The sequence below is a fragment of the Syngnathus scovelli genome, unplaced genomic scaffold, assembly GCF_024217435.2.
Source record: "Syngnathus scovelli strain Florida unplaced genomic scaffold, RoL_Ssco_1.2 HiC_scaffold_48, whole genome shotgun sequence".
Taxonomy (NCBI): domain Eukaryota; kingdom Metazoa; phylum Chordata; class Actinopteri; order Syngnathiformes; family Syngnathidae; genus Syngnathus; species Syngnathus scovelli.
Window position 1 is genome coordinate 116,359 of NW_026061581.1, and position 16,117 is coordinate 132,475.

At 44.9% G+C, this 16,117-nt stretch overlaps 1 long non-coding RNA gene, 1 other non-coding gene and 1 pseudogene across 2 annotated transcripts; 2 read left to right on the plus strand and 1 right to left on the minus strand.

Moving 5' to 3' along the window:
- Nucleotides 1–5,697: 5,697 nt before the first annotated feature.
- Nucleotides 5,698–5,861, plus strand: LOC125968277 (U1 spliceosomal RNA). The gene has a single exon (XR_007481189.1). It is a non-coding gene; the product is annotated as a U1 spliceosomal RNA (small nuclear RNA).
- A 1,289-nt stretch (nucleotides 5,862–7,150) lies between these two features.
- Nucleotides 7,151–7,294, plus strand: LOC125968278 (U5 spliceosomal RNA; annotated as a pseudogene).
- A 2,666-nt stretch (nucleotides 7,295–9,960) lies between these two features.
- On the minus strand, nucleotides 9,961–11,900 carry LOC137840045 (uncharacterized). Its single transcript, XR_011086434.1, has 2 exons — nucleotides 11,441–11,900; nucleotides 9,961–11,305 (listed from the first exon to the last, which is right to left on the minus strand). It is a non-coding gene; the product is annotated as an uncharacterized lncRNA (long non-coding RNA).
- Between the last annotated feature and the right edge of the window lie 4,217 nt (nucleotides 11,901–16,117).

Here is a 16,117-nt window from a genome sequence, read left to right on the forward strand (position 1 = left end):
GTATGTGCAACAGGAAGTCCCAATGATGTGGCACACACCACCTTGTGCTGCCGTCAACAAGTCCAGAACCATCCTGTTTTGCAAGACCTTCAGTCTAATAGCCTGAATCTCTCTATTTTGTCCATCGTTGACTTGCAGCGAGAGATTCACAAAGGATTGAAAACGATAGTTCAGTGTCTCGATGAAGAGCGATAGTTTCCCAACCCCAATCTGAGGGAAGAGCGCAAGGACAACTTTGTCTCTGGCAGACCACACTTTATGGTCCTCTGGAACGTTCGCACCCCAGACAGGGTCATGAGGGTCAAAGATTGCAACTGCTCTGCGTCGACGTCCAGATGAGTTGTGTGCTCCTGTCAGCAGATGATGTCGTATCCTGTAGGTGTGGTCTGTCACCCACACTGGTGCACACACTCCTGTCCAGTTGGCGGGCAGCATCGGATAAACCTTGTGACCACAAAGCCACCAGCCATTCTGTATGAAGTATGTTCCGTTCGATGGTGTAGCCATGTTGGTTGGAGAGCCCTCACCACCTGAAATGGCTCTCTTATCTTGACACTCATCGGTGATGTCCAAAGCTCCCATCCAGTTTCCTCCTGGAGGGCAGTCGTCGTTAATGCAGACGTGGGTCTTGTTACCTTGGATGTAACATGTGTAATTCACTCCAGCTGGTCTCTCTGTGTAAGCCACTTGTGGTATTGTCCGTCCTTTAACAGTCACATTGAGATTTGTCCAGAACAGCTGATCACAGGCACCGTCAGCAAGTCCAGGGCGGTAAGGGTCGGCATCTTTGACTGTGACGGCACGGTGCTGATATCCAACTCCTCCCATGGATGCCATACATTTTGCTTCAGTGACATTCATTGCTCTGGCCTCCAAGCGAACTTGCGTGGAGGAAGGGGGGAGTTTCGAACACACATAGCACGCCTCCCGTGTGTGAGCTCTCACAGTGAACCTGACATACCGGTACCAAGTGTTGGTTTCGTATGGGTTTCTGGGGTCCCATGACCAGTCTTCAAAGTTCTCATCATGTGACCATCGTTTACCACGGGCAACATTGTCATTTGGTCTGTTCAGATGAGTCAATAGACCATAGCACGCTCCAACCACAACGCAGCAGAGGATCCATCTGGCATATGGAGCCCCGTTGCTACTAGGATGGCAGAGACACCGGGACATCCCCTCGCCTAGCGGAGTGGGGATCGATGAATTCTTCACCAACATTGAGACGCCTCACCCTAAACGATGGGGCCCCTTTGTAGTCAGCCTTCCCCACCACTCCGAATTAGGGGTCCAGCACTCTCTGCAACTTGCAGTGGCTGTGGTGAATCCAGCTGGGCCGTTGAGAATTTTTTACCGCCGTGGGAGTAGCAAGCAAAACTTGGAACGGTCCCTCCCACCGCGGGCTGGCCCAGTTCTTTCTTTTGATGACCTTGATGTAGACCCAGTCTCCTGGATTGATGGGGTTGTCGACCTGTGAGGAGGAAAGATCAGGCGGCAGTAAATTTGTCTTTGACACAGTTTGAGCGTCCTGATCATATAATCTGCCAAGGACTGCTCTTCATCTGTTGTTTGCAACTCTCGTAGTTCTTATCGTTCTTATGTTCCTGTTAGCCTGCAATTGTCCAAATCAAAAATGTTTTCTTTTGACTGTCTTTCTTTTGAACCTCTAAATCTCTCGTGTTGCTAACCTATCTACACCAGAATAAAAAAAAATACCACAGTATAACACCAAATGTATTCGAAAATTCATTGTCATAAAGTGTTGTATTATTACTATCTTCCACTATCTGTCCTACTCACTCCCTCCTTTTGAGGCTTGGCAACGCCCATACCTCACACCTTGACAATCTTTTTGGGAGAATGCGTTCTTTACTACATACGATTCCATCATCATTTAATTTGACTTTCTGTCCAAAACGCTTCTCAATTTCCCAGTTCACACATCTTCTACATGTGTTACTGGTTCTCCAGTTTTTTTTTCTGTAGTTAATTATCAATCCAAAAGCTACGTGTTTCTTTCTAACATTCAACCTGCTCAAAATCACTCTTTCATCAAAGTCGCTCTACTAATTTTCCATAGTAGTCGCCAACGACTTCAACCATTCAACCTGTAATTTCTTTTCATTCAGTCTATCATTCATCAATGTTCATTTGCATCTCACACACAGTCTCCAAAAAGGAGTCTTTCTATCACATTGGTCCCAATTCATCCAAGCTCACCACACAACATTCATATATCATTTTTAACTCAGGTTTCCTGGTAGAACAATCCACCAATTCAAAAAAAATTAACTAAAACAAACAATTGGCAAATTAATCTGAATTTTTTCTTTGTTTTTAAATTTGAAGAACTCAATCTCTCAGATTTAGCTTGCATTTAGAATTTTGTATAATCTTATAACACAACCAATCAATTATTCCTATTAAATGTAGCATTGCAAAATCTTAAATTCACAATTTAGCTTCTTCCAATTCCTGAAAGCATGTTCTGTCATTTTTATTTTCTTCGAATTTCTCATGTGGGCTCGACACTTAACATGCACTAGTGTGGATTAGTTTCTGCTTGCAAACAGATTTCTCTCTTTTTCCTCTCATTTTTATCTTTCAAAATAATTTCTGTTCTGCGGTGCAAATTGGATAGACCACAGTCTAGCAAATTTTTTTTTATACTAAAACTTTAGCCAATGTTCATCATTTTAACATATACACACACACATGCAGAGCTCTCGCACGCAAAAGGTAGTTCCCAGCACCAATGATTCGTCACAGGCTGGCCATTTCCTGTGGTCGATCATGAGCTGGTCCCTCCCATGCACACGAGGACAGCACATTCTTATTCTATTTATTTATCTTCTAGAAGCAAGTTGCATTTCTTTACCACTTGATTTCCCAACTTCCTTTCTACTCCATACTTTTTCTTCCACTTCGGCATATATTGCATACAATTAAGAAATCTACTCGCCATGTACTTCTCATCTCCGTCAAGAGGTAGAGATTTACCGTTTTTATTTCCCATCTTAATTCTAGCAATTTTAGGTTTTACAATCTCTTTGTCTCAAAAATATTATTATTATTATTATTACTATTATTACTTATTTATTTCTTTGAGGATCCTCAATGCAGGTTTAAATTGACCTTTCAACAAATTACTAGCCTGTATTATTGCCGTGGATCAATGCTAGAACTGCTATTTAGTCAATTTATCCTACCAGCCACACTCTCAATTACACAAACTCCAGCGCTTTGTATTTTTCTCATGGCTCGGACAAACCAAAGCCGTATCTCATAGCTCGGACAAACCAAAGCCGAATCTCATAGCTCGGACAAACCAAAGCCGAATCTCATAGCTCGGACAAACCAAAGCCGAATCTTATAGCTCGGACAAACCAAAGCCGTATCTCATAGCTCGGACAAACCAAAGCCGTATCTCATAGCTCGGACAAACCAAAGCCGAATCTCACGTGCACCTGTGTTTTTTTTTTTTTTTTTATACGCGTTTCACAACAACACAATCACACAACTTCAGGCCTTTAACTTACTTGTCCCCTGGTTCGTTGCACTGCCGGGTCCCGTCAATCCACCTCTGTCAGACGAAGGCAGACCTAAGATGCTGGCCCAGCGAAGAATTTCCTTCCCAGGTCTTTCTTTACCAGGTCCGGCTAATGGACGCTGGCCCGTCGACGGTGTACAGCGCGTCGTCCTCCGTCAGCCAGATGATGGGTATGAGGGATCCCGGGTTTCGGCACCAAAACGTTAGAGATTTGCTCACTCCAACTTATTTTGCAAGAACCACACGGGAGACAAGCAAGTTCTTTTAGACACCTGCAGGTGGAGAGATCACTCGCTACAGGAATGAAATCTAAAAGTCTCCTTCCTGCAAGGGCATATTTATTAGGAGGAACAGAGTGGGGGTGAGAGTGGACAGGTTTGGTGTACCCCCGGCCTCTGATAAGATCAGAGCAGGGGGTGTTTTACACTGTTGTGGGAAACAGAACAACTTTGATTGCTTCCCCTGCAGCTGGTCAATCAAGCAGAGGAAGCAACCACTTCATCTTACTCTGCATTGTGAGGGCAAGACAAGATTGATTTAATCATTATAGTTTACATTCCAACATAATCCTACGATAAAGATAACCTGGAAAACCCTAACAGAGTTAATTTAACTCGGGTGGTTAGATTACGGACGAATCTCCGAACCCGGCTAAAACAAACCCGTTACCGGGAAGCCGGGGGCACCTTAATGCAAGAGGTGCGTTTGACAGGTCATATGCAAAAGTTTCATTCATATGTAAAATAAATTTCAAGATTTTCCTTTATAAATCATTGGCTGTTCAGATCAGCAATATCAGTTAAACATATCATATAGCGGACAGAGACAAAGATAATTGAAAAGTGAAATGAAGTTCATGGGAGTTACAGATTTGTCAAGAAGAATGGTCCAATATACCTTCAACCAGAATCCACACTCTCATTGGAAGCTTTAGGAAGTATCTCGAGCAGTGGTTCTTAACCTTGTTGGCGGTACCAAACCCCACCAGTTTCATATCAAAGTCAAAGTCAAAGTCAGCTTTATTGTCAATTTCTCCACATGCCAAAGACACACAAAGAAACCGAAATTTCGTTCCCCCCTATCCCACGGTGACAAGACATGGCCCACAACAGACAAACAAGTGAACAAGTATAACAAAAGCGTGCTGAATAAATAATGAATAAATAACAACAAATAAATAAATAAAAAAGAGGAGCAAAAAAAAAAAAAAAAAGGAGCAAGTGCGCGTACAGCAGACATTCCAGAAAATAGCGCAACAGTGCCGCACGCTACGCAGAAGGGGGTAGCGAGTTCAGGGCCCTAACAGCCTGGAGTAAGAAGCTGTTGGCGAGTCTGGTGGTGCGGGAGCGCAGGCAGAACGTCAAACAAAGAGTGAGCCGGGTGACTCACATCTCTCGCAATCGAGGTTGCCTTGCGGGTGAGATGGGAGGTGTAAATGTCCTTCAGGGAGGGGAGTGAAGCACCAATAATCTTACCAGCCGTATTCACTATGCGCTGCAGGGCCTTCAAGTTCTGTTCAGTGCAGTTACCACCCCAGATAGCGATGCAACTGGTGAGGACGCTCTCAATGGTGCCACGGTAGAATGTAGACACGACTGCCTGAGGAGCACATGCACGCCTGAGCAAGTACAGGCGGCGCTGAGCTTTCTTTTCCAGTGACGAGGTGTTTGCGGACCAGGAGAGGTCCTCACTGATGTGCACCCCCAGGAACTTGGTGCAGCTCACCCTCTCCACCACAGCACCGTCGATGATCAGCGGCAGGCGGCGCTGAGCTTTCTTGCAATGCAATGCATGATAGGCATGTTTTTGCCGATATATTATTTTTACTTTATTTTTTATGGTTTGTTATGGTTGCTGCCATCACCACTAGATGGCGACGAAGACAAAGGAGGTGAACAAAGGCGTGGGGGTAGGGGCAATGAAGGGTAGAAAAAGAAGCAAAGCATGGTGATAGTGTCTCTTAATCTATGTTTTACTTAATTTATAATGCTTTGGTTTTGTAATGACCAAAGGTACTTTTTAAACAGTTCTACGAATCCTGTTTCATCCACTGAGTGTGTATGTGTGCCACACGTTTTTAGCAATTAAGCCCGTGACTGAAGATGGCGTGTGCGGTAAAGACGTCGGCCCGGCAACTTGTACAGTTCATACCTACCTGGAAGGGGAGACACCATGATCAAGAAGGTGGTTCACCCAAAGTGAGGCTCAGCCATTACACTCTGGTTGTGCTGACCTCTGCAAATTCCCCTACTGTGGGAATCTCAACTGCATTATTTCTGGTAGTGGGGGACTGTGTTCGCGCTCTCCTCTGGTCTTTCTGATGAAAACAAAAATTAAGCGCAGTAGTACGCACATGGAGTTGAAGTCTGCGATGCTGTGACACACTGAACGCTTTTGATTATGTAATTAACTGTACTCTGGAACTGTGTGTCAGGGTTTTCCAGATTATCCTTATCGTATGATTATGTTGGAATGCAGCCTGTAATAAATAACGTAGCTAGATTAGCTTTATGCTTATGTTGGAATGCAACCTGTGATAAATAACCTAGCTTGTCCCATCCTACACAAAGTCGTAAAACACCCTTTGCTATGTTTTGACTAGTGGTCAAGGGCTTTCTCTATTCAGTCCACTCTTACCCCCACCCTGTTTCTCTTAATAAAAATGCTCTTGCAGGAGCCGTGAGTCAGACCTCCATTCGAACATCGCTGTACGCACAGCGACAAATGGACTCTCCACCTGCAGGTGTCTAAAAGGACTTACTCGTCTCCCGTGTGGTTCTTGCAAAATAAGTTGGAGTGAGCGAATCTCTAACACTGTGCATTTGCTCGCTAAACTGTATTCACCAAATTAGTAAATGCAAAATAATATGTAATTACCACGTTCCTGACTCGTCATATGATATGAACGTGTCAAAACCTTTTTGTCGGCTGTAGGTCTGTCTTTTTAAGAATTCGCCGGATTGTTTTTCCTCATACATCACAAGTATGGATTTCTAGAGAACAACTTTTACTTTCTAAAGTAAAATGACAGAAATATTTTCAAATGTCAAATATCAAACGCCACCAACGCAGTGGAGGTGAATTACACTCCAAACCATGCCAGCAACGTCAAAAGCCTCAATTATTTGCGACACAAGCGAGACATAGAGCATTTCTGAAGTTTGAAAAACCATTTGAGAAATTACGATCGTATTTTGTTTCCTGATTTGTGTTGAATAAAGTTATGAAATTACAAATTTTCAAATAAAACACAGGGATGGGATCATTTCCCGTTCTCTCAGACCAAAAGTACACGTACCAAGACATACAACTGTTTTTACCTTCAATAATCAAAATAGACGCCCAATATAATTGAAAGAACGAGCGCCGTCAGTGTTCGATCAGATACCTACAATCCTGTGCGCCAACAATGTTTAAAGTAAGTGAGACATTAATGAACACAAAATACTCGTTTAAACATTCTATTTTGCTTGAGTCCTTGTAAGTATAGTAAATCCATCAACTTCTATTGTTTGTATGTTGCTGCAATTTGAGTGCGAGACCGCCTGTGAATTTAGTGAGACCAGCAGTGGGATGGCCCGTTTTGACTCAGATTTTCAGATACTCGTTCCTCTTCAGATCGAATAAATCTTTCGCCTTTTACTAAAGATTTCTGTGGAGAGGAACAATAAGAGTATATCATTTCCGTGGAGAGGAACAATAAGAGTATATCTCAATTTGTTGATGCTCTGTGAAAGCAGAGCGTTCTTTCTCTTTTTGCAACGGATAGCCGCCTATATCATACTCCGTGCAACAATCATACGTTCGCATAATTCATACCGGCACATATGTGAACATGTTCACATAAACAGAGAAATTATGCCGAGAATTATGGAGACAGCTTCCTGGACCTAGTCTACTCGGCGCAAAAGGGAGCTTTCAAAGCCACCCCCCTCCCCCATCTGGGGCTTTCTGACCATCTCACCGTTTTGCTTTTGCCCGCATACAGACAATTGGTAAAGGCATCCAGGCCGGTTCGGAGGCGGGTTCGGGTGTGGCCTGAGGGTGCCTCCAATGCACTTCGTGACTGCTTCGACACCACTGACTGGGACTTGTTTAAGCAGGCAGCCACCTACAACGATTGGACGGACATAGAGGAGTATACTGACTCTGTTACCTCTTACATCACGAAGTGCATCGATGATGTGACTTGCTCGAAATCCGTTGTCACTCGCGCGAACTGGAAGCCGTGGCTGACGGGGGCTGTCCTCAGACTGTTGAGGGCCAGGGACAAGGCTTTCAGAGCGGGGGACGAGGCTGGCTTGAGGACAGCGAGGGCCGACCTGTCCCGAGGCATCAAAGAAGCGAAGAAGGCGTTCTCGTGCAAGGTCTCCACCCACTTCAAGGACAGCAAGGACGCACGTAGCCTTTGGCGGGGCATTCAGACCGTCACGGACTACAAGCCCGCGCCGAGGAGCTGTGAGGGCGACGTCCGTCTGCTGAACGATCTGAACCGCTTCTTTGCTCGCTTCGACGCCCAGAACAGCACTTGCCCGCTGAAGACCACTCCCCCCCCACACAAGCAGCCTCTGCGCCTCTCTGCCGACAGTGTGAGGAGGGCGCTTGCCGCTATTGATACCCGTAAGGCGGCGGGCCCTGACAACATCCCGGGTCGAGCGCTGAAGGACTGCGCTGGGGAGCTGTCGGGTGTCTTCACGGACATCTTTCACGTTTCCCTGCAGCAGCCCATCGTCCCTTCGTGTTTCAAGGCTGCCACCATCGTTCCTGTGCCGAAGAAACCTGCACCGTCCTGCTTCAATGACTACCGCCCCGTGGCACTGACGCCCATCATCATGAAGTGCTTTGAGCGGCTTGTCATGGAGCACATCAAGTCCGTTCTTCCCCCCACCATTGACCCTTTCCAGTTTGCGTACCGTGCCAAGCGGTCCTCTGAGGATGCCATCTGCTCTGCTCTCCACTCGGCCCTCACCCACCTGGAGAGAAAGGACTCATATGTGAGGTTGCTGTTTGTGGACTTCAGCTCTGCCTTCAACACCATTGTGCCGCAGCGACTCATCTGCAAACTCGACGAGCTGGGCCTCAGTACCTCCCTCTGCAACTGCTACTGGACTTCCTCTGTCAGAGGCCTCAGGTGGTGCGTGTTGGCGACAAAATCTCCGCCAGCATCACGCTGAGCACGGGGGCCCCCCAGGGCTGCGTGCTCAGTCCATTGCTCTTCACCCTGCTGACGCATGACTGCACTGCGACCTACAGCGACAACCGCATAGTGAAGTTTGCTGACGACACGACTCTGGTGGGTCTCATCACGAAGGGCGACGAGACTCGGTACAGGTCGGAAGTTGACCTTCTGACCACGTGGTGCAGGGACAACAACCTCCTGCTGAACGTCAATAAGACCAAGTAAATCATTGTTGACTTCCGGAAGGGTCACACAACACACCTGCCGCTGATCATCGACGGTGCTGTGGTGGAGAGGGTGAGCTGCACCAAATTCCTGGGGGTGCACATCAGTGAGGACCTCTCCTGGTCCGCAAACACCTCGTCACTGGAAAAGAAAGCTCAGCGCCGCCTGTACTTCCTGCGGAAGCTCAGGCGTGCATGTGCTCCTCAGGCAGTCGTGTCTACATTCTACCGTGGCACCATTGAGAGCGTCCTCACCAGTTTCATCGCTGTCTGGGGTGGTAACTGCACTGAACAGAACTTGAAGGCCCTGCAGCGCATAGTGAATACGGCTGGTAAGATTATTGGTGCTTCGCTCCCCTCCCTGAAGGACATTTACACCTCCCATCTCACCCGCAAGGCAACCTCGATTGCGAGAGATGTGAGTCACCCGGCTCACTCTTTGTTTGACGTTCTGCCTGCGCTCCCGCACCACCAGACTCGCCAACAGCTTCTTTCTCCAGGCTGTTAGGGCCCTGAACTCGCGGCACTGTTGCGCTATTTTCTGGAATGTCTGCTGTACGCGCACTTGCTCCTTTTTTTTTTTTGCTCCTCTTATTTATTTATTTATTTGTTGTCATTTATTCATTATTTATTCAGCACGCTTTTGTTATACTTGTTCACTTGTTTGTCTGTTGTGGGCCATGTCTTGTCACCGTGGGATAGGGGGGAACGAAATTTTGGTTTCTTTGTGTGTCTTTGGCATGTGGAGAAATTGACAATAAAGCTGACTTTGACTTTGACTTTGATATGAAACTGGTGGGGTTTGGTACCGCCAACAAGGTTAAGAACCACTGCTCGAGATACTTCCTAAAGCTTCCAATGAGAGTGTGGATTCTGGTTGAAGGTATATTGGACCATTCTTCTTGACAAATCTGTAACTCCCATGAACTTCATTTCACTTTTCAATTATCTTTGTCTCTGTCCGCTATATGATATGTTTAACTGATATTGCTGATCTGAACAGCCAATGATTTATAAAGGAAAATCTTGAAATTTATTTTACATACGAATGAAACTTTTGCATATGACCGTATGTGACCAAAGGTTTGAGGTCCAACCGAGACTTGAGCTGGGATCACTGGTTTCAGAGTCCAGAGTGTTCAAAGCAGGCTAAATTAACACAATTAGGACAAATTTATTAAAATCAATTCGGACTCACTTACCTACCTTAGATACCTACCTTGGATACTTACCTCAAATTGGTACCACGCCTCTGGTCCCCGGACCACGCCCACCTAAAAAATTAGAAAAGACAAAAATCAAAAAAATATATACGTAAATACTTACCTGAATAATCCATATACCTGTAGTAAGAAAAATGAGAAACAAAAAATTAAAAAACAAAAATAAAAAACAAAACAAAAAACAAAACAATGAAATATTCAAAATCATAATTCACAATATCAAATCGTAATTGGAACACATTCATTGAGGCTAAAACCAATTTTATTTCCAAAAAAGAAAAAGTCAGAAACAAAAACTAAAATTTGAAATTAGAAACTCTAACCAAACAGAGACTATAAAAGGATGCGCAGCGCAAAAGACGCTCAGTGCGTGGAGAGAGAACAAAGAGAAAACAACTCAGCAGCAATTACAAACAGTAGATTTCAGCATCAATTTTATTTTTTGTTTGTTTGTGTGCCAGACCTGAGGAAGGCCCTAGCGGCCGAAACGTTGTCAAGGCACGCATACATTATATATTGGCCAAACAAAATCTAACAAAAGAAATTTTATTAAAAACTACTTCATTAAAAACAACCATATTAAAAACAATTTTGTTTGATAAAAACAAGTTTATTACATATATAACAAAGGCGAATTCCAGCCATGTAGCAAGGTTGGACCACGGTCCACTATGGCCGACGCCGCCGCTTTGCTCGTCAGAACCCTGGGCTGGACGCTGGGAGGTGTTCCGGACGGATGGACCGTGCTTTTGCCCCTGCTTCCAACAGGAAGGGGGGCTCCTACTGCAATCAGAACCCTGGGCTGGACGCTGGGAGGTGTGCCGGACGGATGGACCGTGCTTTTGCCCCTGCTTCCAACAGGAAGGGGGGCTCCTACTGCAATCCTGACCCTACCCCCAACCCTAAACCTAAACCTAACCCTAACCCCAACCCCAACCCTAACCCCAACCCTTACCCCAATCCCAGTCCCTTTTTACGTCCCACCAGGAACAGAACTTCCAACAAGTAGGACAATTAACATAATTAGGACAAATTGGTTTTACTTTATTCAGACCCACTTACATCTAATACCTACCTGGATACTTACCTCCAATTGGAACCACGCGTCTGGTCCCCGGACCACGCCCACCTGAAAAAAGCAGAAAAAAATTGACAAAACGGAATAAAACAAAAATATAAACAAAAGTCACCAAATGTTCTCAATAATATAATTACAAATTTGCAAAAACCCAATATATAATCCACCTACCTATGTACTACTTACCTGTAGTTTGGACCGCAATCCGAGATCCTAGACCACGTCTATTTGAAAAACAAAAAACATCAAAAAACATGAAAAAAAAACAATTAAAAAACATTAAAAAACAAAATTAGTATGTTTACATTTCTATAATACCAATTCCAAGTTGACCAAATTATAATTATTTTGTTCAAACCTAATATGAAGGCTAGTTTAATTATGAAAATTAATTGAAAAATGAAAATATAAGCTAAAACACGTTACATTTCTAAAACGAAATTTCGAAAAACAAAAAAGATTTAAAACTTCAACCGAGCTGAGGGTATAAAAGGAATCCGCAAGGCAAAGGGCCTTTAGTGCGAATTTGGACTGCAAGCAAGACACATTGTTGCACCTTACAAAACAAAAATAGTTTTTCATATAATACCTGATGTCAGGTGTGCCAGACCTGATGAAGGCTTTAGATAGCCGAAACGTTGTCAGGGCACACATTGCATATTGGCCAGAATAAATCAAAAAAGAAACTTTATTTAAAAAAAAAACAACTTTATTAAATATATGACAAAGGCAAATTCTGGATCCACAGCCATGGATCAGGGTTGGACGACGGTCCACTATGGCCGACGCCACCGCGTTGCCCGCCGGAACCGTGAGCTGGGGGCTGATTGGAATCCCGGATGGATGGACCGTGCTTTTGCCTTTCCCTCCTCTAGGAGGGGGGGCTCCCACCGTAACCCTAACCCTAACCCTAACCCTAACCTGACCCCATTTCCCGATAAGACAAAAACATCAACCTGCAAGTTAAAATTTGAAAATAAACGAGTCAAAATTTGAACGTAAACACAAATTTGAACAATAATTGCAAATAAGCACTATTTGAGACCAAAAGCAGTTAAAAGTAAATACTTACCTCAAATAAAACCACAATACTCACCCAAAACAAAAAAATGTGCATACCTATCAAATTTGAATGTAAACAATTGCAAATAAGCATTATTTGGGACAAAAAAGCAAAAAAAGCAGTTAAAAGTAAATACTTACCTTAATTAAAACCATAATACTTACCCAAAACAAAAATATACTTACCTATTACGGAGATCACAAATCCACGCCCAATCGGTGCCTGCAAGAAAACAAGTTACTATGCTAAAGAAACAAGCGCAAATCGCTGGCTCCGCCCACTTGGAGGAGTGTATATAAGCACCGTTCGGAGCAGGAGCTCTCAGTCTCGATGCGGCCGTGGAGGAGGAAGCAGCTCCCCATGTGATGAAACTAAACTAAATTTAGATGCAATTCCTGTGTGCCAGACCTGAAGAAGGCACAAAAGATGCCGAAACGTTGTCGATGGCCACACAGATGAACAAAATTTAGCGCAAAATGACGCTGGTACAAAACCAATTGGAAACAAATAGTAATTTACCCACGCTCTACCCAGATAGGAGAGCGCATGGATGCCGCACAGACCAAGATGCTCTCGCTCCACCCAGATAGGGGAGTCGATGAATTAGGTGCGAGGTACGAATATTTAGTTGAACGCAAGCGCAGCTGTCAATCTTACATGCCAAATCGAGACTCACTTATTAATTATATAAAAAAGGCGACCGGATAGGTAAAGTGCAATCAAAAACAAACATACAATAAGCACAAACACGTGTTCAAGGTCAAAAACGATCTTTATTAAGCCCTAATTAGTCCTGGCCAGCATGGCGGGCGCGGCTGCAAGGGGCAGGATGCTCTGGAGCTGGTTGTGGGGTGCGGGCCAGGATGGTAGGACCGTGCCTTTGTTCTTCTCCTTCGGGGGAGGAACTCTTTACCTAATCCTAACTCGCCTGTGCCACCTCCAGTGCGCCACCCCCCACGTTTCCGGTTTCCATCGAGCTCCTGTTACGTCTGTGTGCTGTCCCCTAAACTGGTCCTATCCCAGCCCTAATCCTAACCTACCCCCCATCCTAACCTAACCCCTAACCCTAACCTTAACCCTAACCCTAACCTGACCCCATTTCCCGATAAGAAAAAAACGTCAACCTGCGGGTTAAAATTTGAAAATAAACAAGTCAAAATTTGAACGCAAACACAAATTTGAACAATAAATGCAAATAAGCACTATTTGAGACCAAAAGGCAGTTAAAAGTAAATACTTACCTCAAATAAAACCACAATACTCACCCAAAACAAAAAAATGTGCATACCTATCAAATTTGAATGTAAACAATTGCAAATAAGCATTATTTGGGACAAAAAAAGCAAAAAAAACAGTTAAAAGTAAATACTTATCTTAATTAAAACCATAATACTTACCCAAAACAAAAATATACTTACCTATTCCAGAGATCACAAATCCACGCCCAATCGGTGCCTGCAAGAAAACAAGTTACTATGCTAAAGAAACAAGCGCAAATCGCTGGCTCCGCCCACTTGGAGGAGTGTATATAAACACCGTTCGGAGCAGGAGCTCTCAGTCTCGATGCGGCCGTGGAGGAGGAAACAGCTCCCCATGTGATGAAACTAAACTAAATTGAGATGCAATTCCTGTGTGCCAGACCTGAAGAAGGCACAAAAGATGCCGAAACGTTGTCGATGGCCACACAGATGAACAAAATTTAGCGCAAAATGACGCCGGTACAAACCAATTGGAAACAAATAGTAATTTACCCACGCTCTACCCAGATAGGAGAGCGCATGGATGCCGCACAGAGCAAGATGCTCTCGCTCCACCCAGATAGGGGAGTCGATGAATTAGGTGCGAGGTTCGAATATTTAGTTGAACGCAAGCGCAGCTGTCAATCTTACATGCCAAATCGAGACTCACTTATTAATTATATAACAAAGGCGACCGGATAGGTAAAGTGCAATCAAAAACAAACATACAATAAGCACAAATACGTTTTCAAGGTCAAAAACGATCTTTATTAAGCCCTAATTAGTCCTGGCCAGCATGGCGGGCGCGGCCGCAACGGGCAGGATGCTCTGGAGCTGGTTGTGGGGTGCGGGCCAGGATGGTAGGACCGTGCCTTTGTTCCTCTCCTTCGGGGGAGGAACTCTTTACCTAATCCTAACTCGCCTGTGCCACCTCCAGTGCGCCCCCCCCCCCACGTTTCTGGTTTCCATCGAGCTCCTGTTACGTCTGTGTGCTGTCCCCTAAACTGGTCCTATCCCAGCCCTAATCCTAACCGATCCCCCATCCTAACCTAACCCCTAACCCTAACCCTAACACTAACCTGACCCCATTTCCCGATAAGACAAAAACGTCAGCCTGCAAGTTAAAATTTGAAAATAAACAAGTCAAAATTTGAACGTAAACACAAATTTGAACAATAATTGCAAATAAGCACTATTTGAGACCAAAAGGCAGTTAAAAGTAAATACTTACCGCAAATAAAACAACAATACTCACCCAAAACAAAAAAAAAAATGTGCATACCTATCAAATTTGAATGTAAACAATTGCAAATGAGCATTGTTTGGGACAAAAAAGCAAAAGAAGCAGTTAAAAGTAAATACTTACCTTAATTAAAACCATAATACTTACCCAAAACAAAAATATACTTACCTATTCCGGAGATCACAAATCCACGCCCAATCGGTGCCTGCAAGAAACCAAGTTACTATGCTAAAGAAACAAGCGCAAATCGCTGGCTCCGCCCACTTGGAGGAGTGTATATAAACACCGTTCGGAGCAGGAGCTCTCAGTCTCGATGCGGCCGTGGAGGAGGAAGCAGCTCCCCATGTGATGAAACTAAACTAAATTTAGATGCAATTCCTGTGTGCCAGACCTGAAGAAGGCACAAAAGATTCCGTAACGTTGTCGATGGCCACACAGATGAACAAAATTTAGCGCAAAATGACGCCGGTACAAAACCAATTGGAAACAAATAGTAATTTACCCACGCTCGACCCAGATAGGAGAGCGCATGGATGCCGCACAGAGCAAGATGCTCTCGCTCCATCCAGATAGGGGAGTCGATGAATTAGGTGCGAGGTACGAATATTTAGTTAAACGCAAGCGCAGCTGACAATCTTACATGCCAAATCGAGACTCACTTAATAATTATATAACAAAGGCGACCAGATAGGTAAAGTGCAATCAAAAACAAACATATAATAAGCACAAACACGTGTTCAAGGTCAAAAACGATCTTTATTAAGCCCTAATTAGTCCTGGCCAGCATGGCGGGCGCGGCCGCAATGGGTAGGATGCTCTGGAGCTGGTTGTGGGGTGCGGGCCAGGATGGTAGGACCGTGCCTTTGTTCCTCTCCTTCGGGGGAGGAACTCTTTCAAGATGGCGGCGCGTGCACACGCAGCGGCCACTCTCTGTCCCGTCGGTACGGTGATTTGTTCGTCTAATGAGTGTTCGTCCGACAGTCTTGTGTGTTCGTCTCGTCCGTGCTACAAGTACAGCAGGCAGGTTCTGCTTGACATCGGCAGAAGTGGGTTTTGCGGCGTTCTGGACTTTGAAGCGTCGATATTAAAGGCGCTCGGACTGCTACGTCCTGAAACGTCGCCGACCTCACCCGCTATTCCTCCCCCGGTTGGGAGCCGTCGGAAACGGTGTGCGAGGAGGCAGAAGAGGGGCAAGCGCGGAGGCGTCCGGGCCAGGCTGGCGGCCAACCCAGCGCGACCGGCGGTGCCCTCCATTCTTCTGGCGAATGTTCGATCGCTGGGCAACAAAATGGATTACGTTCGCCTGCTGAGGTCTACGA